The following is a 24,514-nucleotide window of genomic DNA, read 5'->3' as shown; positions in this document are numbered from 1 at the left end:
CGTGGTGTGTATATTTATGACTAGCTCTCAATGATGACGTAAGAAATATGGTCATTTGTGTAATCTGATCCCAGCAAACATTGAAGTAATAAATATAGCAATAGAGTTCAAAGGGTGCAGATGAAGAACAGCTGCACTAATTGGCGTCGTTAAGGCGTGCATGGCAACAGTTTGTGTCTCGTGTGATTTCACACCAGAAGATATAAGATGATGCACGGTGTTGAAAATGACTGTAGACGTCGAGAGATAGAGAGAGAGACACAGACACAGACACAGACAGACAGACAGACAGAGTGATGTTGTCTTGGACCGTTTCCAAAGCAGGAGGACCAAAGCGAGCCTATCATGCTGCTGTAGCAGTGAGGAACAAACTGTATTCCTTTGGAGGCTACGGTTATGGAAGGACCTTCAACACCATGCAGGGACAGATGGATGTCCATGTCTTCAACACAGTGTCTTTATGCTGGAAGAAGTTACCTCCAGTGGAACCAGGAAGAGGAGACGGTCACCTTGAGGTTCCATCCATGCGCTGTGGCCACACAGCTGTGTTGGTTGAAGATACAGTCTACATCTGGGGAGGGGAGCCTTACTGCAATGTGCTTTATGCATTTGATGTTGACTCCCACAGATGGTTCCAACCCAGGGTTTCTGGGACTGTTCCAGAAGAGAGGAGCTTCCACTCAGCCTGTGTGTTGGAGAAGGTCATGTTTATCCATGGAGGACAGACCAAGCTGACTGGATACACTAATGACATGTACAAGTTGGACACCAGCGCAATGGTCTGGTCTTTAATTAACACCAGAGGAACTCCACATCCTGATTCATCAGCTCACTCTGCTACCATCATTGGTACCAAGATGTTTGTATTCGGGGGCTGGAGGGGGTACCAGGGGCTCTACAACAGCATCAGAGTGTTTGACACAGAGACCAACGGCTGGCTGGACACACCTTCTGCACAACTTCTACCAGAAGGACGCTGTTGTCATTCAGCATTTATCTACAATGGAGAGCTGTACATATTTGGTGGCTGGTCTAGTAACCACTACTTCAATGTGTGGAAATTCAGTCCAGAGACCTTCTCCTGGAAGAAGGTTGAGCCCAAGGGGAAAGGACCATGTCCAATGAATGGTATGTGCTGTTGCATTGTGGGAGATCGTATCATCCTCTTTGGAGGATGCAAAGGAGATGACACTATCTCTGATGAGCTGTTCATCTTAGACTTGAGTCCTTGTCTTAAGACGTTATGTAAGCTAGAAGTTATTCAGTACGCTCTGGACCAATCAGAACTCCCACACGACATCAGGTGGGAACTGGCAGCCATGGCAACCAACGACAACAGACGACGACAACAACAACCGAGACCACAATCCAGACGAAGGAACAGCAGAAAGATGAAGAAATGATGGATCAACATCTCATCCCACCTGATGGTGAGCCACCTCTCAGCATCACTTACTGAGATTCAAACCTCAGGAGACTCCTTCTCTCCAGACAGGCTCTCTAACCATTCAGCTAGGCATCAAACAATGACAATTGTTCCGTCCAACACAATGCGGTGGAAACACAAACCTGTATGTTCCAAACTGAACACGGTGGAACTCTCTTTATTGTATATTTACTTGCGCAAGCAGAGCGCGCAAGTAATAATTTCGCCCGGTCTCTTCACCGTGACAGCCAACCCGCCATTTGATGTGTATGCAAAAAAAAACAGCAAATCTGTGCCTGGTTTGCTGGGACCAGATTACATAAATGACCATATGTCTTACGTCATCATTTAGAGCTAGTCATACGTAGTATACTATACACATAATCAGTAAAAATAAAATAGCAAATTGTGCCTGATCTGCTGGGACCAGAGTACGTGGTGTGTATATGTATGACTAGCTCTCAATGATGACGTAAGAAATGGTCATTTGTGTAATCTGATCCCAGCAAACATTGAAGTAATAAATATAGCAATAGAGTTCAAAGGGTGCAGATGAAGAACAGCTGCACTAATTGGCGTCGTTAAGGCGTGCATGGCAACAGTTTGTGTCTCGTGTGATTTCACACCAGAAGATATAAGATGATGCACCGTGTTGAAAATGACTGTAGACGTCGAGAGAGAGAAGAGAGAGAGAGAGAGAGATAGAGAGAGAGAGAGAGAGAGAGAGAGAGAGACACACAGACACAGACAGACAGACAGACAGACAGACAGAGTGATTTTGTCTTGGACCGTTTCCAAAGCAGGAGGACCAAAGCTTTACATTAGAGTTCACACTTACAGTAGGTAAATGGGTTTGAATGAATTAAATAGATGGATAGGACATACTCTCCGAAAACCAGCCTGAAACACCACAAGGCAAGTCCCTCAAGTGGAACAACCCCCAAGGGAAAAGAAAGAGAGGTCGGCCACGGAACACCGGCCTGGCGCAGAGACCTGGAGGCAGATGCGAAAACTATGGGCCACACTTTGGGGACAGCTGGAAGTGTTGGCTCAGGATCGAGATGCTTGGATTGGAGAGCTCTTGTCGACGGCCTAAACCCCAGAAGGGGGTAATAGGCGTAAGTAAGTAAGTTTGAGTTAAAGGATGTTCAGCCTGCATTGCACCCCATCCCATTCACTCTAGCATATAGTATTCTGGTGAAGCTGATCACAGGCTTTCTCTGAGCTGTGATGTGTGTGCGTCTTATACCAATCCGACAGATGATGAGAGAGGTTCCAACTTTCAACCATGCCTTGAGCCTGCCTGCTGGGAACGGCAGGATGGAGGCCCCTACTGTGACTCGGAACCATGCAATACACACACAGCCTACAGTATATATGCAATAATACACACACAGCCTACAGTATATATGCAATAATACACACACAGCCTACAGTATATATGCAATAATACACACACAGCCTACAGTATATATGCAATAATACACACACAGCCTACAGTATATATGCAATAATACACACACAGCCTACAGTATATATGCAATAATACACACACAGCCTACAGTATATATGCAATAATACACACACAGCCTACAGTATATATGCAATAATACACACACAGCCTACAGTATATATGCAATAATACACACACAGCCTACAGTATATATGCAATAATACACACACAGCCTACAGTATATATGCAATAATACACACACAGCCTACAGTATATATGCAATAATACACACACAGCCTACCATTATAATATGCAATAATACACACACAGCCTACAGTATAATATGCAATAATACACACACAGCCTACAGTATAATATGCAATAATACACACAGCCTACAGTATAATATGCAATAATACACACACAGCCTACAGTATAATATGCAATAATACACACACAGCCTACAGTATATATGCAGTAATACACACACAGCCTACAGTATGTATGCAGTAATACACACACAGCCTACAGTATAATATGCAGTAAAGATTGCAACCCATTTAGGCCCGACATTGAAATTTAATCTTCAAAATCCTGACAGTTTTCTGAAAAACCTCATGTTTCTGTATCAGTGGTGCTCAATATTTCATGTCAAGGACCCCAAAAATGTGTAATATGCCTCCACCACCACCCCCCCCCCCCCCCCCCCCACCCCCCCACCCCCAACTGAAAATAGGTTGTTCCAGGACCCAGAAGCAAAGATTTGAGTTAAAATGTCACTCTGTAATAATATACATTTAAAGATTTGAGGCCTATTTTCACGATTTTTCTAAAATGGCAGACCTACAAGCTCATAGCGCGGCACTCGGTGGCGCGCTATGAGCTTGTAGATCTGCTATTTTTCAATAGCTAAAGTATAACATAATGCTTTAAAACACCAAAAGGGGTTCCCGCCCCAAAATGGGTTAATGCTCCATTTGGTTATGTGTACACTCGCTGAGTAACAAATGTATAATTATTAAGATTGACGAGTTTAGATCCTATAGATTCTCTGTGAAAAAATTGACGTTAGTTGCATCAGATCTCCACATTGGATATAAACTCGCCAGAGTGTGAAATATGACCAAAGCGTCAATCTGTCTCTGAAAAGAGAATATCCGCATTCTGTGTCATTTTAGATTTGAAAAAAATAGCAGATATATACAGTACAAGCTTGTACATAGGCTATAGTTTTTAGGCAATTGTTTAATCATTCAGATTATTATTATTTTTTTAACACAAATAATCTCCTCTTCTGGGGGTCCCTGGCACACAACATGGTCCGGTACGCTGCATTAACCCATTGACGCCTGGTGCAACATATACGTTGTTCTACCCTTGATGCCGGCACGCTCTCTGGGTCTCATCAGCTATTGCTATACATGTAGCAACATAACTATTTTTTTTTAAATCATCAGAATTTGAAGGTTTTCAGAAACCTTAGGTCAGGCCCTAGAAGGCGTTCCCAGATTCGGCCTCAGGCATCAATGGGTTAAGGATGATCCTTGACACAAGAGACTTTGAGAACTACTGATTTAGAAGGCATTTGTAGGCCTCAGGTCTTAATGGGTTGATACATATGTTATGTTCTAATAATATGGACACTGTGTTATATAATGGTTAAGATGCCTTTAAGAGACTGGTTATTATGGGATGCTACGTAAGACAGCGCGGGAAATAACAAGGAAGTCTGTTCTGTACCGAGACAAGGAACTAAGTAAAGCAGTGTTGTTTCTGGTTCAATCGTGTTTGTGTGTCACTCTTTTACACACAACAACATATACATATATATATATATATATATATATATATATATATATATATATATATATATATAGAGAGAGAGAGAGAGAGAGAGAGAGAGAGAGAGAGAGAGAGAACCGTCGTACATTTTCATTTCGTTATTTTTCTTCAGGGAGATAGAAATGTTCTGCTCTTCAATAAAAGTTCTTTTACACTTTTAAATAAAAGTCACTTGATCTTCGTAACCTCCTGGGTTTATGTTCTTACTGCCACGCTCTGCAGAATATGATCTATTCCAGAGCGTTTTCACCTAGTGATGACAGAGAAATAAACATTTATTCTATGATCTATTCCAGAGCGTTTTCACCTAGTGATTACAGAGAAATAAACATTTGTTCCTGAAAGTGCATCTATGTGGCATACTAGGACTTACTGGGGAAAATAAAGACATGAAAGCTGTGTGTGTGTGTGAGAGAGAGAGAGAGAGAGAGAGACATGTATCTGAGAGAATTGCCTCTGCAATTGTTGTCAGTTTAGATTGATTTCGGAGCCCGACTGCAAAAGGGATTGAGCTCAAGAGATTTTTGCTGGAATAGCCTCGGGAGATTTACCTTCAGCATCAACCGGTCCAATATTAACCCATTCTGACCTGAGATCAGATTCATACGAGGTTTCCACCGGACACACACTGGTCTGATTAACCCCATTCTGACCTGAGATCAGATTCTAAAAAATGTCAGTCGTTCTTCGATTTTTCAAAAATAGCAGACCTACAAGCTCGTAGCGCGCCACTCGGTGGCGCGCTATGAGCTTGTAGATCTGCTATTTTTCAATAGCTAAAACATAACATGATGCCGACACCAAAATTAGTTCCCGTTCAGAATGGGTTAACTTCTTGGTTCAGACACCGAAGAATAAGAAAGAGGGTCTTTCAGATGTATTTTGCAATTAAGGTGGCATAAAATGGCAAAATGTCATTCCTTAGTAGTGACATAATACAGTTTACCCAAGTTAAAATAGCGTGACGATAAAACCATTAGTCCTATGCTTGCGGTACCAGATTAATTTGAAATTAATCGCTCACGTGTGTGAAATTGACTGTCTAAAGTCAAACGTTGCCGGAGGATTTAACAACAGACGAATGCGTGACGGTGTTTGTGGATGAGAAGAGGCAGGGGGTTGTGTCCTTGTGTCGTTGCAGTGTAGCGACCCCTACTGGTCACCCAGGGGAGGGGGGGGGGGGGGGGTCCCTACATGATTTTGCGGGGGTCAAACCCAGCTGGACATAATTGGAAATGAATTTGCTAATCAGTTCCAGCATTGCTGCGTTTTCATACTATTACTATCTGTAATCCAGCGACCGCGTCCAGCCGCCAATCGCTTTCATTTATAGTATTGCTAGAGATGTATTATACCAGCTCAGTGGCCTTGTGGTTAGAGTGACCTCCGCCCTGAGACTGGGAGGTCGGGGTTCGATCCCCGGCCGGGTCGTACCAAAGACTCTATAAATGGGACCCAGTGCCTCCCTGCTTGACACTCAGCATCAAGGGTTGTCCCTGTGACATATACTAGCGTCATGTCCAGGGGGTGTACTTGTACATCAAGCTGCCTCACGCTACAGAAACAGGAGATAGGCTCCTGCCCCTATGGGCCTCATGGCTACAGAAACAGGAGATAGGCTCCTGCCCCTATGGCCCTCATGGCTACAGAAACAGGAGATAGGCTCCTGCCCCTATGGGCCTCATGGCTACAGAAACAGGAGATAGGCTCCAGCCCCTATGGGCCTCATGGCTACAGAAACAGGAGATAGGCTCCTGCCCCTATGGACCTCATGGCTACAGAAACAGGAGATAGGCTCCTGCCCCTATGGGCCTCATGGCTACAGAAACAGGAGATAGGCTCCTGCCCTATGGGCCTCATGGCTACAGAAACAGGAGATAGGCTCCTGCCCCTATGGGCCTCATAGCTACAGAAACGGGCGCTCAAGTACCACCAGTGGTACCGCCGGTACCAGTGGTTGGGAACCTCTGCAGGCTGGTCCCCTCCCTCCTACACATGAACAAGTACTGAGCAGAGAACACCACACACACACACACACACACACACACACACACACACACAGAGAGGACGGGTCATCACACTATGATGTATTGTGCACAGTGCAGCCTGTCTTGTGCACACTGACTGCAGTAGGCTATACTTCCACCTTCCACCCCCACCACTCCCCCACAAATATATATTTGAAATATCTAACATTCATTTCATGGTAGAAAAATCAATGGGGCGTGGATTGGGATGAAACCTTATATAGATACATCATAGATCACCGCATAAGTCCAAGATCCACATAACATGCAGTATAGCTCCGTTCCAGTGTGGATCTCCGGGTCACTTTGCACGTTAACAGAATGAATTCAGTTAATTGAATCAGTTAATCATAATTATATAGCCAGTAGTAGTAAAGTGCACGGCTCTATAGAGATGCCAATGTTGGTTAGTTAAAACCACTTTCACATGTTTGGGGCCATAAGTGTGTATAGCTTTTGTGGCGATTCTCCACATCACCCACACAATACAATACAGGATGGCATCCGAGCTGACCTGCAGCCTGCATGCACAGCACGTCTCCATTAAACAGCACATTCAGACACTTAATGGAGTCATAAAAGGCGAGTGAGTGTGTGAGAGAGAGAGAGAGAGAGAGAGAGAGAGAGAGAGAGAGAGAGAGAGAGAGAGAGAAAGAGAGAGAGAGAGAGAGATAGAATCAAAGAAGGATTTCTTAAAATGAAAAATAATGTAGCCCATGTGGGCAATGATAAAGAGCGACAATTTCATCCAGGCAGTACGTGGTCTGAGCCCTTTTTGAAATAGGACTAAACGGCTGATTTGCTTTGAAGGGCTTGAGCCAAGTGCGTTAGCTCAGTACAGACAGACCCATGGAGTAAGACAAGAGTCACGAAAACTCCGTTCACTTCATGTTCGCTTCAGTCCAATGGCAGCTCTCCTACATACATGTAGACTTCTATTGAGAATGGGGACTATTTGAGAAATTAGCATATTTCCATCGCTCAAAATTATAATTTATTTGTATATATCCTCTCTTCATAATGTAAATAATATCCCAAGCGGCACACTTTACTACTTCTTTCGATGGAAATAAGCAAACTAGCATAACACCCAATAGCCCCATTCAATTCCCATTCAATGCAATGCAATTCATTGAGGGCTTATGGTAGGGAAAATAGCCAATAAGGAGTTTTTGCACAAAAAAACACCTGGACCTCTTTGGTGGGGACGTAACAACTACAAAGAAAGGTAAGAAAGATAAGAAAGCATTCTAGCATGGAATTCTCCTTTAAAAGACTATCAGCGGAAGTGCGGGATTTTAGCGGAAGTATATCGCCGAAAGGGAATTACGTTGATGCTTTACAAATCAGTTTACATTACATCAGTGTTGTGATTGGTCGGGAAAATATCGTATCCGGGGGAAATATACATCGACGGATATCCGGAGGATACAACCGCCGATAGCTTCTCTGCCTTAGGTTGTGACCAGGCTTTACTTTATGCTTCTCTGTCTTACGTTGTGACCAGGCTTTACTTTATGCTTCTCTGCCTTACGTTGTGACCAGGCTTTACTTTATGCTTCTCTGCCTTACGTTGTGACCAGGCTTTACTTTATGCTTCTCTGCCTTACGTTGTGACCAGGCTTTACTTTATGCTTCTCTGTCTTACGTTGTGACCAGGCTTTACTTTATGCTTCTCTGCCTTACGTTGTGACCAGGCTTTACTTTATGCTTCTCTGCCTTACGTTGTGACCAGGCTTTACTTTATGCTTCTCTGCCTTACGTTGTGACCAGGCTTTACTTTATGCTTCTCTGCCTTACGTTGTGACCAGGCTTTACTTTATGCTTCTCTGTCTTACGTTGTGACCAGGCTTTACTTTATGCTTCTCTGCCTTACGTTGTGACCAGGCTTTACTTTATGCTTCTCTGCCTTACGTTGTGACCAGGCTTTACTTTATGCTTCTCTGCCTTACGTTGTGACCAGGCTTTACTTTATGCTTCTCTGCCTTACGTTGTGACCAGGCTTTACTTTATGCTTCTCTGCCTTACGTTGTGACCAGGCTTTACTTTATGCTTCTCTGCCTTACGTTGTGACCAGGCTTTACTTTATGCTTCTCTGCCTTACGTTGTGACCAGGCTTTACTTTATGCTTCTCTGCCTTACGTTGTGACCAGGCTTTACTTTATGCTTCTCTGCCTTACGTTGTGACCAGGCTTTTCTTTATGCTTCTCTGTCATACGTTGTGACCAGGCTTTTCTTTATGCTTCTCTGCCTTACGTTGTGACCAGGCTTTTCTTCATGCTTCTCTGCCTTACGTTGTGACCAGGCTTTTCTTTATGCTTCTCTGCCTTACGTTGTGACCAGGCTTTACTTTATGCTTCTCTGCCTTAGGTTGTGACCAGGCTTTTCTTTATGCTTCTCTGCCTTACGTTGTGACCAGGCTTTACTTTATGCTTCTCTGCCTTAGGTTGTGACCAGGCTTTACTTTATGCTTCTCTGCCTTAGGTTGTGACCAGGCTTTTCTTTATGCTTCTCTGTCTTACATTGTGACCAGGCTTTTCTTTATGTTTCTCTGCCTTAGGTTGTGACCAGGCTTTTCTTTTTGCAGATAAGTAAGACTGGGATCGAGGCTATAGGCAACAGCCCAGCTTTAATGATCCCTTTATTTTAGATTGTTTTGTAGTAATCGTACAACATAAACATTACAGAGACTTTAGTTGTCACTGTACAATACTTTAGAAACGGTTGTCATGTTGCACACATGCCTAAAATAGCTCTTATATTTGCGCCGCCCTCGTTGAAAACAATGTATTTCCAACTCCAGCTTTGTCTCAGTCCAGGCTGCATGAACAGCGTCTCGAGCGCTCGGTTTCTGCCCCCTCAATGTCGTAACTCTTCCATTAGAAGATGGCTTTGGCTCGATCAGTATAAACAAAAGTTGGCATCATAATAGTGCCCATTCACACTCCCTGGAGATGCCCCGGTGCCACGTCCCCAAATACATGTGTCTGCTCTTCTCTCCGCTTCCTTTTTAGCGGCCGGGGAACAAATTAAAATGTCCATTTGGGCGTCTGTTTTAATTTCTTACGGTGCTGTTTTTGTAGTTCCCGACACTACAATACTTGACAATAAAGTGTCGCTGTAGGATGAAGAAGAAACATAAAATGTAACAACGTGTAGGTTCTGTAATCACTCTGAATGCAGGAGTGCAATTCGCAGGGTGCAGAATCTGCAGATGCGTTCTTTAGCCATAAACAATAATGGCGGATTTGGCCAAGCCCGAAAAATACCACCCGTAGGCTTATCTGTGACTCAAAGAATAACATTGACTGCTGTTGGGGGTTATTCTGAATTTATAAAAGACACAAATCCATCCAACTATTCAGATTTTTAACTTTTCGCTAAGCTGCCACAGTGCTCCATATGTTGGGCTGTTGACAGTGGGATACTGGGTGGAATTAGGTGTAAATTGTTGAATATTTGTTTATTATCATTGGTGTGTTTCTTGAGTGTTATGTCTTTTACCCTGCTGTATCTACATATCTACAGTATTTTTGTCTCCACCAGCCGAAGGCTGAATGTGAATGTGTAAAAGTACACATTCAGGGCTTTCATTCAGTGTATAGGATGTATAGCATATTTTTGTTGTGTTCATTTCTATATCTGCCTGTCAATGTCTGTGAAATGCTATCTAAGGGGGTGGGGTAAGTGCTATGGGCCATGATGGAGTCTGAAAAGATGGGTTTTCAGACTACGGCGGAAGATTGGGAGTGATGCTGCAGTTCTGACTGCAACGGGAAGTGCATTCCACAGTGTTGCATACTATGCCCACTTCTGTGCCTCCAGATTCTGTCCAACATCCTGCAAATCCTTACACAGCGTCACCCGCCTTCTAATGAGGGCGCAAATTCCACAAAATCTCTCTTGGAAGAGCCACCCATCGACTACCGTAATCTAATATACGGCAACCTTCCCAAGGGTTTCTTCACTGGTCCGATCCAGAAGAACACACAGTTTACCAGCCAAAGCTACAGAGCTGACAATGAGGTTAAATATCTTCCCTTCTTCTCTGGTAGTCCTGCCTCAAAGCAGACCAGAGGTAGAAAGCTGTCGTTTCAACAAACTTCAATACAGTACCCCCCATGTTTGTGTTGATGTTGCCATTAGAGAATTACAGTAATCTTTCTATTGGTACAAATTGCTCGATTTGTTCAATACATAATATTATGTGATGATCACAAACAATGGATTAATAAACCTAAGGTTAAAGTTTGAGATGGTGTTTAAGAGGATATGCGGGACAGGCATCAGGTATTCTATAAAACCCACTTAAGGTTCAACTATATGAAATGTTACTTCCTAGAAAGACACATTTTCTTTTTAATGCCGTTCTCCTTTTTACACAGAAGCTGCAAAATTGAGAATATAACTCAGTTGCAGGACATTATCCTCATTGTCACAATATCAGTGCCTTTGAGTAGGCAGGCACGTAGTGCATAGAAAAGCGCTATAAAAAAAAAGCAATTCATTAAACAAGCAACACCCCCGGTGTTTTTAATCTGTCTGTCAAAGAGATTTTAGAGTTCTCTATAGATTAATTTAAGGACCACAACATGTTCTCTCAGACACATTCACGGTGACTTTTATATTCCCCATAAAGTAGTGTCTGTATTTCATTATGAGGAGATAAACTTTCTACAGTGGGACTGTAAGTTACGGTTACGGTACGTAACCTGCCGGTGTTTCCATTTCTGTGAACATACGGTAGTAACGGTACACATTCATTCAACCTTTAGTTATTGTCTCGGAAACACTGAGGGCACATTGAGGGCAAGCCAAAAAAGTATTACAATTCTATCTGGAGCCGCAAAATATGTTTGCTTTAATAAAGCAACCTTTAATTTAATTATTTGTGATTTTTCTGGTCTTTCAATGTTTGCTACGTATAGCAGTAAGCCAGCAGCATTGGGTGGTGAAAACAAACAAAGATGTCTTATAGCATTAATACATTATTTTTTCCCCCCCTTCATTCAATTTGTTTCTTATTTTTTATCTGCATGGTGTATATATATAGGCAACAGTGTTTTGCAATATCAAAATGAAAGAATAACTTTATGCCTATACTACAATAATACAGAGTAAAGAGCATGCAACGGCTCATAGAGTGGCTTATAATGATGCCTTGAGGTTATACTCTTACGTGTTCCTAGGTGGCACAGTGCCAGTCAGTTATTTACCTCTGTTGGTTTGCCCACATGCGATGCGTTATTAACCCATTCTGACCGGGCACCCGTTTTGGTGTTAGCATCATGTTATGCTTTAGCTATTGAAAAATAGCAGATCTACAAGCTCATAGCGCGCCACCGAGTGGCGCGCTACGAGCTTGTAGGTCTGCTATTTTTAAAAAATCGAAGAACGACTGACATTTTTTTAATCTGATCTCAGGTCAGAATGGGTTAATCGGACCAGTGTGTGGTCCAGTGGAAACCTCGTATGAATCTGATCTCAGGTCAGAATGGGTTAAGAAAACTCATGTACAAATTTATGCAACGCCTGGAGGTGTCTATAGTAACAGCATCATAGAGGCACTAACGAACCCTGTGAAGAGCTGTTCGCTTTTACCCCTTTTTCCATGTTGTTTGTCTTTTTTTTTTTTTTTTTGTACGTTGATCTTATGTGATATGGACTATTGTCTGAAATAAATTATTATATATATAATAATAAATTATGATTAAAAATAAAAAAACTCTTATTCCTTTTCATGCTTCTTTGCCCTAGCAACTGGGAGCCACGGGAGAGGGCCTATAAGAGCCACATAGAGCAGCAGGTTGCCTTAAACCCCTGAACAGTAATGACGCATTAAGATTTGATTTGTTTATTTTATTTATTAAGGTAGATCTGGTCCATAGCCTTAATCCACTTTGCACGGCAGCAAAGTGCATCAGGCTATATGGACCAGAGCTACCTTTCATCCTATTGCCCTGTATACGTTATCATAACTGTATATACCTTATCATACTCGCTCAACAAACACCCCAAAATATTATCCTCACATGCCCAGATAGACAAGTAGATATAATGTGACCAAATTTGACTGAGAGCCTGCCATCGCGCAAACTCCAGCTTTTCACCAGGAGAAACACATTTTTTTTTCAAAAAGGGTTAATAACACAGGCAGACTCTTCAGCGGTGGGCGAACGGTCTGCGGAGCGGTCTTGATACCGGAAGGTCGCTATAGTTCGTATCCCCGGACCGGCACGTTCAAATTATTACCACCGCTGAAGTGCCCTTTATGGACAAGGCATTGAACCCCTACCATGAAATGTTCTATGAGCAGGGCCTGGCTGTAAACAAGTTCTTCAGCTTAGTCCAGTTACCCTGGGTAAACATGGTAACGTTGCTTTCACATACTAGAGCATGTCTGAAATAAGTGTCAGAGCTGAAATTGTAAATATGAAATAAATGCTTAAACTTAACATTTTTAGTTTTTTATTAATTTCAGTTAACTAAAATGTATTTTTTATTATTCTAGTTCCATGGGGGTTGGGCCATATTGTGTGAAAAGTAAAAAAAATGAAAACAATAAGGCGAATGTATGCATGATTGCAAACTATAGACTGTGGTGCTTGCTGAAGTGTTCCATTAGTGAATAGACTGTGGTGCTTTGCTGAAGTGTTCCATTAGTGAATAGACTGTGGTGCTTGCTGAAGTGTTCCACCAGTGAATAGACTGTGGTGCTTTGCTGAAGTGTTCTACCAGTGAATAGACTGTGGTGCTTGCTGAAGTGTTCCACCAGTGAATAGACTGTGGTGCTTTGCTGAAGTGTTCCATCAGTGAATAGACTGTGGTGCTTTGCTGAAGTGTTCCATCAGTGAATAGACTGTGGTGCTTGCTGAAGTGTTCCATCAGTGAATAGACTGTGGTGCTTTGCTGAAGTGTTTCACCAGTGAATAGACTGTGGTGCTTGCTGAAGTGTTCCATCAGTGAATAGACTGTGGTGCTTGCTGAAGTGTTCCATTAGTGAATAGACTGTGGTGCTTGCTGAAGTGTTCTACCAGTGAATAGACTGTGGTGCTTGCTGAAGTGTTCTACCAGTGAATAGACTGTGGTGCTTGCTGAAGTGTTCCACCAGTGAATAGACTGTGGTGCTTTGCTGAAGTGTTCCACCAGTGAATAGACTGTGGTGCTTGCTGAAGTGTTCCACCAGTGAATAGACTGTGGTGCTTTGCTGAAGTGTTCCACCAGTGAATAGACTGTGGTGCTTTGCTGAAGTGTTTCACCAGTGAATAGACTGTGGTGCTTGCTGAAGTGTTCCATTAGTGAATAGACTGTGGTGCTTGCTGAAGTGTTCTACCAGTGAATAGACTGTGGTGCTTTGCTGAAGTGTTTCACCAGTGAATAGACTGTGGTGCTTGCTGAAGTGTTCCATTAGTGAATAGACTGTGGTGCTTTGCTGAAGTGTTCCATCAGTGAATAGACTGTGGTGCTTTGCTGAAGTGTTTCACCAGTGAATAGACTGTGGTGCTTGCTGAAGTGTTCCACCAGTGAATAGACTGTGGTGCTTTGCTGAAGTGTTCCATTAGTGAATAGACTGTGGTGCTTGCTGAAGTGTTCTACCAGTGAATAGACTGTGGTGCTTGCTGAAGTGTTCTACCAGTGAATAGACTGTGGTGCTTGCTGAAGTGTTCTACCAGTGAATAGACTGTGGTGCTTTGCTGAAGTGTTCCATCAGTGAATAGACTGTGGTGCTTGCTGAAGTGTTCTACCAGTGAATAGACTGTGGTGCTTGCTGAAGTGTTCTACCAGTGAATAGACTGTGGTGCTTGCTGAAGTGTTCCACCAGTGAATAGACTGTGGTGCTTGCTGAAGTGTTCCACCAGTGAATAGACTGTGGTGCTTTGCTGAAGTGTTCCACCAGTGAATAGACTGTGGTGCTTTGCTGAAGTGTTTCACCAGTGAATAGACTGTGGTGCTTTGCTGAAGTGTTCCACCAGTGAATAGACTGTGGTGCTTTGCTGAAGTGTTCCACCAGTGAATAGACTGTGGTGCTTTGCTGAAGTGTTTCACCAGTGAATAGACTGTGGTGCTTTGCTGAAGTGTTCCACCAGTGAATAGACTGTGGTGCTTTGCTGAAGTGTTTCACCAGTGAATAGACTGTGGTGCTTGCTGAAGTGTTCCATTAGTGAATAGACTGTGGTGCTTTGCTGAAGTGTTCCATCAGTGAATAGACTGTGGTGCTTTGCTGAAGTGTTTCACCAGTGAATAGACTGTGGTGCTTTGCTGAAGTGTTTCACCAGTGAATAGACTGTGGTGCTTTGCTGAAGTGTTCCACCAGTGAATAGACTGTGGTGCTTTGCTGAAGTGTTTCACCAGTGAATAGACTGTGGTGCTTGCTGAAGTGTTCCACCAGTGAATTACCTCAGCTCGTCTTTTAGCTGGAGGGCTTCCAACGAACACATAGAGTGTGACTTCCAATTAGTTTCCAGGAGATTTACCCCATGAAACTGTTAAGTTGTGTTTAAAGAGGTTCACAAAGTAATGGACTTTAAATTAATGTTATGTGTTATGTGAATGTGGTGTGTTAACATGCCTAGTCTCTAGCTTTCAATGTACACATACAGTAAAGAAATGTTTAAGTATATGTTGCTTAAATGAGAATGGTGAAGAAATATATGAGTTACCAAAGATAGTGAACACATTTGTCATGTGGTACAAGATAAATACCGTGAGACGCCCCTCACTTCACACACGAGTGTGATTTTTTTGTGTGACACATTCTGAGTGTGTGATGTGACTGTATAGTTCCAGAAAGACATAAAAATGGATCTGCTGGGTGTATGCGTGCGTGCCTAATTGCGTTTGTGCGTGCATGTGTGATTGTGCGTGCGTGCGTGCATGAGCACTACCCACCAAAAATGTAACACTCCGAGTTAAATTCAACATTTTAATGTGTACACATGGGTGGCTCTCCGTGTATATATATATTGGCATGCCTCCATCGTTTCCTCCTCTCTGACATTTAACGCATTCTGACCTGAGATCAGATTCATACGAGGTTTCCACTGGACACACACTGGTCTGATTAACCCATTCTGACCTGAGATCAGATTCTAAAAATGTCAGTCGCTCTTTGATTTTTCAAAAATAGCATACCTACAAGCTCGTAGCGCGCCACTCGGTGGCGCGCTATGAGCTTGTAGATCTGCTATTTTTCAATAGCTAAAGCATAACATGATGCTACTAACACCAAAATGGGTTCCCGTTCAGAACGGGTTAAAGCAGGCTAATCCCTACTTCTCCGTCAGCAGGTCATGACTGAATGACAGCATCTGATATTTTAGGCATACTGATTCCCATTGTTTCAGTCATGGAATCCGAATGAGTATGCCTTAAATGTCAGCGTCAGAGAGAGAACAGTGGAGGCATGCCAGTTCAGAGCCTGCCTCCCTGTGTAGCCGCGTATAAAGAGCGCTGTCAATTGAATAACACTTAACACCGAGGAAGAGATATGTCTCCCGGGTAACAGCCTACAGCCGCGCGCGGGTCAGGCGTTTCCATAAATTACAAGGGATTGTGTTGACTTGTGTGCAGGACTTGCATAAGCTGAGGACAGAATATAAAATATGTATACAAATATATAAATATGTGTAGCCAAGTTAAATTAGTGTGCAAATATGGATCCATTTGGTTACAGTACAGTATAGGCTATACACTCTCAGAGAGAAGTCTGGTTTTATCGTGAGGATCTTGTGACATTTATCAAATACGCTCTAGCTACTGTCAAGGGATTTAGCAAAAAAAGGAACCTACAGTAATGATAACGGTGAAAGCTGCCTGTGTGTGCAGTCTGCTTCAAAGTCAACCATTCCATTGTTGAGGACTATACAGACAAGTCACCATATGTATATATATATATATATATATATACAGTGAAATCCTAAGTGTTCTTTTAAATCAGCAAAGTGTACATTTGTATACTCTCCTTGGAGATAAATTAACACCCATGTTTTTATGGGTCCCTTGCTTCCATTTGTACATTCTTAAGAGTTATAATAACAATCAAGGATTTTGCGATATATTCGATTCACAGCCAAATGACTCTAAAAATGTAGTTGCTGCTTGAGTGGAACATAAAAGTAAGACTTTAACCCATTTAGGCCTGACGTCGAAAACTAAAGATTTAAATAAAATCACAAATTTTGACAATTAACAATTTTCAAAATTACAATTTTCTGAAACGCCTCATGTTTCTGTATCAGTGGTTCTCAATATTTCATGTCAAGGACCTCCAAACATTATCTGTATTTGGCCGCCGACCCCCATCTGAAAATATGTTGTTCCAGGGACCCCCTAAATATGTTGTTCCAGGGACCCCCTAAATATGTTGTTCCAGGGACCCCCTAAATATGTTGTTCCAGGGACCCCCTAAATATGTTGTTCCAGGGACCCCCTAAATATGTTGTTCCAGGGACCCCCTAAATATGTTGTTCCAGGGACCCCCTAAATATGTTGTTTCAGGGACCCCCTAAATATGTTGTTCCAGGGACCCCTAAATATGTTGTTCCAGGGACCCCCTAAATATGTTGTTCCAGGCCCCCCCTAAATATGTTGTTCCAGGGACCCCCTAAATATGTTGTTCCAGGGACCCCCTAAATATGTTGTTCCAGGGACCCCCTAAATATGTTGTTCCAGAGACCCCCTAAATATGTTGTTCCAGGGACCCCCTAAATATGTTGTTCCAGAGACCCCCTAAATATGTTGTTCCAGGGACCCCCTAAATATGTTGTTCCAGGGACCCCCTAAATATGTTGTTCCAGGGACCCCCTAAATATGTTGTTCCAGAGACCCCCTAAATATGTTGTTCCAGGGACCCCCTAAATATGTTGTTCCAGGGACCCCCTAAATATGTTGTTCCAGAGACCCCGGCCCTAACCTGACTTCGCCAGATTGCAGCAGTATTGAGATCACCAGAACTCAACTCAGAAGCAAACATTTGAGTTAAAAACGTTCGCTCTGATAGAATAATATTCAAAGATTTGCGCCACATTTTCACGGCTTTTTTGAAAATAGCAGCTCTACAAGCTCGTAGCGCGGCACCGAGTGCCGCGCTACGAGCTTGTAGATCTGCTATTTTTCACCAGCTAAACGTATAACATGATGCTTACAACACCCAAAAGGGGTTCCCGCCCAGAATGGGTCAAAGAGTGTGATAATAACATTACAGAGAAAGTGATGTATATTTATTATTCTGACCATAAAGCCATCAGCCTTTAATTCATTTAAATAATGCTATTTATTTACTTCTGATTTCTGCTGTTGTTAATACAATAACCAGAACTGGTATACGCTGTTTAAAGTGACTAACTGAGCGTGACTGTCAGAAGGGAGGAAGCAAAACATGGACTGCACAGCAAAACATGGACTGCACAACAAAACATGGACTGGACTGCACAGCAAATGTTGAATGTTCAGATTCCGAAACAACATAAATCACTGGTTCTCAGAGAGCGGTCCGGCAGGGACCCCCAGGGGTCCTTGATGGGGTTCTACAGGTTCCCCCGATATTAAGTGATTGATACTTAATTTAACCCTGAGTTAAATTACCACTACGGATGGCACAGGTATAAATTGAGGTGTGAGTTCTAACTGCAGAGATGCTGTTCTAATATCACTAATTTACATTAATAACAGTAGTTTTAACCCCGTTTACTGAACACACACATAAAATACATGAATGCTGTAAGGTAGACAGACAGTAGCCATGCTATAAATGAGTGCAATGCAGATCTAATTTAGGATTAGGTCAAAGTGTGCAGAACAAACCAGGGAGGAAAGGTTTGGGTAAAGGACGACTGAAACTGAAAGGTTTGGGTAATAAAGGACGACTGAAACTGAAAAAGGGTATTCAAGGTTTTATCCGAGAAAGCAAAGCAGAGAACTGCAGTGTCTCTAATATACCTCACTTGATTGCTTTAATCTCTTACATATGTTGATTGGGTCGATCGTCATCAGTGCGTTACTTGATTGGTTAAGCTTCCAATTCTATACACTTAATTGCTTCATCATGGAAGGAATGTTCTTCCTTTTTGAGTGGTGCAACCACTCCTACAACCAGCAATGTCCGTGTATATGTGGTCATGTACCCATGTGGCCATGAGCACCAGTATATGACTATATATGTATATCCCTAATGTATATCCCTATGTATATGACCAGTAGGGGGCGCCAGAAACAGAGAGAGTGATAGTGCTGCAATGTTGCCTGCTAATGAGAGAGAGAGAGAGAGAGAGAGAGAGGTGGGGGGGGGGGGGGGGGGGGGAGCTGCACCACTCAGTTCACACGGGTGTGATTTTTAACTTGTCAAACAGAAAAGCTTTGGTGTTTTAAAGCATTATGTTATACTTTAGCTAAAAAAATCGTGAAAATGTGTTTACAAAGTAAACATTTTAACTCAAATCTTTGCTTCTGGGAGGGGGGTTCCCCTGGAACAACATATTTTCAGATGGGGGTCGGCGGCCACAATTACATGTAATTTTTGGGGTCCGCGACATGAAATATTGAGAACCACTGATTTTTCAAAAAAATTGTCGTCATTTAGAGAAGACATTTTTTTTTATTTCGATGTCAGGCCAACAAAACACTTTACTGTAGGTGAAGTAGCTGCAGCTGAATATAGTATCAAAGGCGAACAAAAGAAAAGTAGCAAAACGGCACATTCCAAACTCTGTGACGCATCCAAACTCTTCACTGTGAGCTTTCTGTCACTTGACAAGTTGACCTTTGTATTTATTCTCCAAAGACATCGAGGTTATATTCATACTCGTCGTCGAGATCTCCTTAACCCATTCAGGCCTGAAAAAAATGTCTTCTGAATCCTTAGTTTCCTGAAATACCTAATGTTTCTATAGGCCTATATATCACTCAATATTTCATGTCAAGGACCCCAAAAATGTATCTGTAATTGGCCTCCGAGACCCACCCCCCCCCCCCCCCCCCCCCCCATCTGAAAATGGTTCCAGGGACCTCCTCCAGAAGCAAAGATTTAAAAAGATTCGAGTTAAAAACATTCGTTCTGAAAAAAAATATTCCAAATTTGAGACACATTTTCACGATTTTTCAAAAATAGCAGACCTACAAGCTCGTAGCGCGCCACTCGGTGTAGATCTGCTATTTTTCAATAGCTAAAGCATAGCATAATGACGAACACCAAAAGGGTTCTCTCGTCCCAAATGGGTTAAGCCTTCTTCAGGTTTCTGAAAAACTATTTATAATTCCTGTATTAATTAACTTATCCTCACTGTCGGGTGGAAACCTCGTCTTGTCTAAACAGTTTTTGATTATTATTTTTAACCCTCTAAGACCAGCATTAATTTCTACTTGCAAAAAATAGATTTCAACCTTACTACTACTTTGTACTACTAGGACTAAGACTAAAAAATATGTTAAAAAAAATCGGCATGGAACAAGCTCCCACTGTACCTTCGACAGGCAGCCTCTGTAGTTTAACAAACTCCCACTGTACCTTCGACAGGCAGCCTCTGTAGTTTAACAAACCCCCACTGTACCTTCGACAGGCAGCCTCTGTAGACATTTTGAAAGCTCAGCTCAAGACCCACTTCTACAACATTGCTTTTAATTGATCTTTTATTTTTTATTATTCATGTCCTCACTGTATTGCATTACTGCTTGTTTTTTAATGTCGTTGCCTTGCTTTTCTTTTATTCTCCATTTTTCTGTAAAGCACTTTGAGCTGCATTTCATGTCATGAAAGGTGCTATACAAATAAAGTTTTATTATTATTATTATTATATAATTATATAATTATATAATAAATTTATAATTTACATTTGGGGGATATCTTTCACAATAATGAATAAAACATGTTCTAGACATTCTAATGATCACAAAAAAACATATATTACAATTATTTTACCTACTTTTATTAGGGTAAAGGTCAAAAGTGCAAAAATTCAAAATTGCACAGAGTCCAGACATTTTTTATTTGTGTGAATTTCAGCCTCTGTGGGGGGTATTTATATGCAAATATCATGACCAATGGCATTGAAATGGCATTGCAATGAACATCACTGATGACGTTTAGGTGAAAAAAGAACAGAAGAAAATAATAATAATAATTAAGTAATGAATTAAAATATAATTGTTGCTATAAAGCAACGCTGGGTCTTAGAGGGTTAAAGCGTTTTAAAATAGTGACAATTAGCCGATCTACACGACAACGCAATGCATATAGCGACGCGTTGTGAGTGAGCTTGTAGATCTGCTATTTTTTCACAACTTTTTTGTGACACTACTACTAGGGCATTCATTTACGAAAAATAAGTTGAAAAGTGGTGATACAAGCTTTCTGCCAGACAGCAACGATATGTAATTAAAAACCATGAATTTGCATAGAATATTTTCTCTGTATATGAGGCATTTATCACTGGTTTAACATACAGTCCTACGATATTTTTAGTTTCTTTGATTAACAATTCTGACATACCCAGCTAACATTTCCCCGCTAGCTACCGCCTCCCGCTGTCGCCTTCACAGCGTAGCACGCCCGGGCTGGCTTGGTCTTCCCCCCGCTGTCCGCGCGTCAAACGAGCGCGATCAGTTACTTTTTAATGCCTCGTGAATTTACAGCGATTTACAGTCCCTCCTCACGCTGACGTAAGGCTTGCCTCCCCCGCCCGTCTCTCTCTCTCTCTCAGACAAGGATGTGCATTATATGTATAAAATACATAATTTTTTAACTATTGAATATAATTAAGTGGATTCTTCTTCTACTTCTTCTTCTTGCGGTTATATTTATTATTATTATTATTGTTGTTGTTATTAATAATAATAATAATAATATGTACCTGCAGACTAGTGATTGTAACTTTAGTTCAGGCTAGCCTACCTAGCCTGGAGCCGAGGCTTTACCCGGCATGCATTGCAGTGTTGTTGTTTTTGTTGAATCGACGTACGGGGGTGGAGGCAGTCGCAGAAGACAAGACTCTCCAACAAATGCTTATATTAGTTCTTACACAGTTTTTCTCCGGAGAAATTCAGTTGAAAGGTCAGTGTATTTTTATATCCGATATCTACCGTGTGTAGTGTAATTGCACGTGTTAAAATCGTTTCGATCTTTATCTGTGTATGTTTCCCTCTAGCTAGCTAGCCTAGCTACCTGGGCAATCTATTGTTTGGACGAGGGGATAAGGTTAGCATTAGCAAACGTATAACTCATGCTATTTTAACAGGTAACTTCTTATTGTGTTGATAAGTCCTTAAACACAATTATTCGAATTAGATAAGATTTGATACGTTGCTTGTGTAGACTACATAAACAGCATTTAGCTGTAAATCACATTTTTTGTCATTCTTTGTTTTAGAACTTCTCCTATGGTACCACATCAATACAGCATGGGGTCTGTGTGTATGTGGGGTCTGCAAGGCTAAATCTTCGTCAAATGTCTGTCTTGCAAATGTAAAAAATATCACATAGTAGGCTAATGTTTAAAACAGACTTTTTTTGTTATTCTATTATAGGTGCAGATGCAGTGACCAAAATGAGCATTGCCATGCAGGTACGTTCTTCTGAGCCATTTCTTTTACTCTTCTCTCTGTTGTCTCCTCTAAAGGAACTTTGCTAGGCCACAATTGCAAATAAAGATTTGTCTAATTACAACACATTTTGATTTAATTTTTGTCATTTTAGTCATTTTGTTGTTTTATTCTAAGCCTGATTTTTACACTTGGTTGCATGCTGAATATAGCTGGTCTACAAGCTCGCAGCACATTGTGTGCTTGTAGATCTTCTGTTTTCATCAAATTGATTTTTATGTACATACAATGTTTACCATTTTGTTGTTACTGTGATTTCAGACACAGGACTTGGATCTGTTGGGCGTACAAACGGTAAGAACATTTCTACCACTGAATTAAGGTTGCATGCTACAAGCTCTCTTGCCTCAAGTTTGCTGTTACATTTGAAAGAAATTTGACTTGAATTTGATTTCATTTTACAGACAAGGTGACATGCTGTACAGAGCTGAGACATCGTTCTTTAATTTAAGGTAATTGTTCATTTTACCAAGGACAGAAAATTGGCACCCAACAATGTGTAACTGTGTACCATTGTTACCATCATAACATTTTAAATGACTGAGGTGTATTATGATGAGTACTGTGGCACTCTGTGCCACACTATGAGCTTGTAGATCTGCTATTTTTCAACAGATAACAGCTTTTTAAAAGTGATGGTAGGTAGGCCTATGATTAAGGTGAAAATAATTTATTTAATTAATTCTGTGATTTCAGACGAACTTTCGCTGGAGGAAGACCTATCGACTTCAAATGCAACCTCTGCTGGAAAGGCTACCACCAGTCGGGTTTCCCTGACCCTCTACTATACGCAACATCCAGACCTCAAGGAACGCACCCAGCTTTCCGTGCTCGGACATACAGACATGGGGACATACATACATTGCTACGCTCAGAAACTCCTGACTCCACTCAGAAGAGAATTGGTGTTTTAAAGACTTAAGCACTTACACTTGAGAACTGATGTCTTCTAAATCCTCACAGATTTTAGTTAAAACATTTGCTGCAAAATAATATATATTTACAGATTTGTGCCACATTTTCACGATGTTTCAAAATTAGCAAATCTACAAACTCGTTTTCAACAGCTTACAGCTTTTTAAATAATGGTTAAAGTGGCTAAAACCAGGGGATCTTGGACTTCAGTGACAGGGACCTGGGGTCTGAGAGCCGGAGACGTTGGACAGGGTGCATTTTGGAACTTCTGCTGGCGGCCACCACCAGTCAGGCTTCATAAAGGAAGGAAACGGACAGGCACGGCAGGCAGCTCATCAAATGGTGGTCCGTGGCTCAAATGCTGAATAACTTTGGCATGAAAAGGGTTCAAACCCACCGCTATAGGGGTTTCCTTGAATTTCTTGAATGTATGCTGCACGATTTCTTGCTCAAAAGGTGAATCTCGATTGTGTGTTCTGTTTATTGCTGTGTAACTGTTATTGCAACATTACTGGGCCTACATAACTAACTCCACACAGAATAGACTTGGTGTTTTATAGAAATTAAACTTGAACTGATTCCACAAAATGTCTTCTAAATCCTCGCAGATTTTAGTTAAAACGTTCACTGTGTTTGGGCCACATTTTAGTATTAGCAAATCTACAAGCTTGTGAGCTTGTAAATCTGCCAACAATCTAACAGCTTTTAAAATTATGGTTAAAGTGTTTGAATGGTATGACTGTTTTCTGAAAAGCCTAGATGTTTCTGTATCATTGGTGTTCAAACGATTTACTCCAATCTGAAAATATGTTGTTCCAGGGACCGCGCTACGAGCTTGTAGGTCTGCTATTTAGTTTTATCCTGAAAATGTGCAAATCTTTGAATATATATTGTTTCAGAGCAAACGTTTTTAAACTCATCTTTGCTTCTGGGTAGTCCCTGGAACAACATATTTTCAGATACTGTAGGTGTCTGCGGCCAATTTCATAATATTTCTGGGGTCCTTGACATAACATAATTTGAGAACCACTAATATAGAAACATAGGTTTTTCAGAAAACTGTGGAAATGTGGACACAATCTTATCCAACATGTTCTGGTGGTTTCAGGAAAGTTGGTGTTTTATAGATTTTAGAAGCCAGTGGTTCTCAGAGTGGTCTTAAAGTGCATTCTCAGCAAAATGACATAAAAATCAACCACTTGTATTCTAAACTTGGTTGTTTACATATTTTTTCTATGTGCCTAAATGATTTCATTGTAA

General features: G+C 41.5%; 1 long non-coding RNA gene across 1 annotated transcript; it reads left to right on the top strand.

Annotated features, from left to right (window-relative positions):
- Nucleotides 1–22,264: 22,264 nt before the first annotated feature.
- On the top strand, nucleotides 22,265–23,653 carry LOC308315407. Its single transcript, XR_013964026.1, has 4 exons — nucleotides 22,265–22,302; nucleotides 22,601–22,633; nucleotides 22,744–22,791; nucleotides 23,036–23,653. It is a non-coding gene; the product is annotated as an uncharacterized lncRNA (long non-coding RNA).
- The last annotated feature ends 861 nt before the right edge of the window (nucleotides 23,654–24,514 follow it).

Source organism: Protomyctophum bolini, assembly GCF_963924005.1.
Source record: "Protomyctophum bolini genome assembly, chromosome: 1".
Classification (NCBI taxonomy): Eukaryota; Metazoa; Chordata; class Actinopteri; order Myctophiformes; family Myctophidae; genus Protomyctophum; species Protomyctophum bolini.
This window is presented reverse-complemented; position numbering and strand designations above follow the sequence as displayed.